The sequence below is a fragment of the Copadichromis virginalis genome, linkage group LG12 (genome assembly GCF_057382275.1).
Source record: "Copadichromis virginalis isolate Kocher_CV1m ecotype Utaka linkage group LG12, C_Virginalis_male_GT1.1, whole genome shotgun sequence".
NCBI lineage: Eukaryota > Metazoa > Chordata > Actinopteri > Cichliformes > Cichlidae > Copadichromis > Copadichromis virginalis.
In genome coordinates, this window is record NC_140629.1 from 40,622,164 (window position 1) to 40,624,417 (window position 2,254).

Here is a 2,254-nt window from a genome sequence, read left to right on the forward strand (position 1 = left end):
CTAGCACAGCGGCTGATGAGTGAAGCCACGTTAATGACAACGTGTACAACCACTGTAGATGTGAGCAGGACAGACGAACAACTGACAGGAAAAGTGTGGACTTTATACCAGTTTTTAAACTGTGTTGATCGGCCGCGTACAACCAGAGTTATGATAAAATATCTGCAATGTTTGTTTTTCTTCCTGAATACTGTCGTTGTTTCTATTTACTGCAGGAAGAAACGGTAAAAACGGCGTTTTATAAGGAAAACGCTCGAAAGCCTGTGAGCAAAAACAACACCAAACCCCTCCCCCTGCCCTTTCCTATTGGTGGAAAAATGTACCATGTCGACCAATCAAAACATGGCCTTTAGTTGTTAAGAAACTGGAGGAAGTTTTAGGAGTGATGGCGTGTTTGAGATGTGAGAGATTTGCAACGTTTAGCACAAATCTTGTGCAGTTAGTGTGTAGTCAGTGTGTAGTCAGTGTGTAGTCAGTGTGTAGTCAGTGTGCAGTTAGTGTGTAGTCAGTGTGTAGTCAGTGTGTAGTTAGCGTGCAGTTAGCGTGTAGTTAGCGTGCAGTTAGTGTGTAGTCAGTGTGCAGTTAGTGTGTAGTCAGTGTGTAGTTAGTGTGTAGTCAGTGTGTAGTTAGTGTGTAGTCAGTGTGCAGTTAGTGTGTAGTCAGTGTGTAGTCAGTGTGTAGTTAGCGTGTAGTTAGCGTGCAGTTAGTGTGTAGTCAGTGTGTAGTCAGTGTGTAGTCAGTGTGTAGTTAGTGTGTAGTCAGTGTGTAGTCAGTGTGTAGTTAGCGTGCAGTTAGCGTGTAGTTAGCGTGTAGTTAGTGTGTAGTTAGTGTGTAGTGTAGTCAGTGTGTAGTCAGTGTGTAGTGTAGTCAGTGTGTAGTCAGTGTGTAGTTAGTTTGTAGTCAGTGTGTAGTTAGTTTGTAGTTAGCGTGCAGTTAGCGTGTAGTTAGTGTGTAGTCAGTGTGTAGTTAGTGTGTAGTGTAGTCAGTGTGTAGTCAGTGTGTAGTGTAGTCAGTGTGTAGTCAGTGTGTAGTTAGTTTGTAGTCAGTGTGTAGTTAGTTTGTAGTTAGCGTGCAGTTAGCGTGCAGTTAGCGTGTAGTTAGCGTGTAGTCAGTGTGTAGTTAGTTTGTAGTCAGTGTGTAGTCAGTGTGTAGTTAGTTTGTAGTGTAGTCAGTGTGTAGTGTAGTCAGTGTGTAGTTAGTTTGTAGTCAGTGTGTAGTCAGTGTGTAGTTAGTTTGTAGTGTAGTCAGTGTGTAGTGTAGTCAGTGTGTAGTCAGTGTGTAGTTAGCGTGCAGTTAGCGTGTAGTTAGTGTGTAGTGAGTGTGTAGTGTAGTGTGTAGTCAGTGTGTAGTTAGTGTGTAGTCAGTGTGTAGTTAGTTTGTAGTCAGTGTGTAGTTAGCGTGCAGTTAGCGTGTAGTTAGCGTGTAGTTAGTGTGTAGTCAGTGTGTAGTTAGTTTGTAGTGTAGTCAGTGTGTAGTGTAGTCAGTGTGTAGTCAGTGTGTAGTCAGTGTGCAGTTAGCGTGTAGTTAGTGTGTAGTCAGTGTGTAGTCAGTGTGCAGTTAGCGTGCAGTTAGCGTGTAGTCAGTGTGTAGTCAGTGTGCAGTTAGCGTGTAGTTAGTGTGTAGTCAGTGTGTAGTCAGTGTGCAGTTAGCGTGTAGTGAGTGTGTAGTCAGTGTGTAGTTAGGGTGTAGTTAGCGTGTAGTTAGGGTGTAGTTAGCGTGTAGTTAGCGTGTAGTTAGCGTGTAGTTAGCGTGTAGTTAGGGTGTAGTTAGCGTGTAGTTAGCGTGTAGTCAGTGTGTAGTCAGTGTGCAGTTAGCGTGTAGTTAGTGTGTAGTCAGTGTGTAGTCAGTGTGCAGTTAGCGTGTAGTTAGCGTGTAGTCAGTGTGTAGTCAGTGTGCAGTTAGCGTGCAGTTAGCGTGTAGTTAGCGTGTAGTTAGCGTGTAGTGAGTGTGTAGTCAGTGTGTAGTTAGGGTGTAGTTAGCGTGTAGTTAGGGTGTAGTCAGTGTGTAGTTAGTGTGTAGTCAGTGTGTAGTCAGTGTGTAGTTAGTGTGTAGTGAGTGTGTAGTCAGTGTGTAGTTAGTGTGTAGTTAGTGTGTAGTCAGTGTGTAGTTAGTGTGTAGTGAGTGTGTAGTCAGTGTGTAGTTAGTGTGTAGTGAGTGTGTAGTGAGTGTGTAGTCAGTGTGTAGTTAGTGTGTAGTTAGTGTGTAGTCAGTGTGTAGTTAGTGTGTAGTCAGTGTGTAGTCAGTGTGTAGTTAG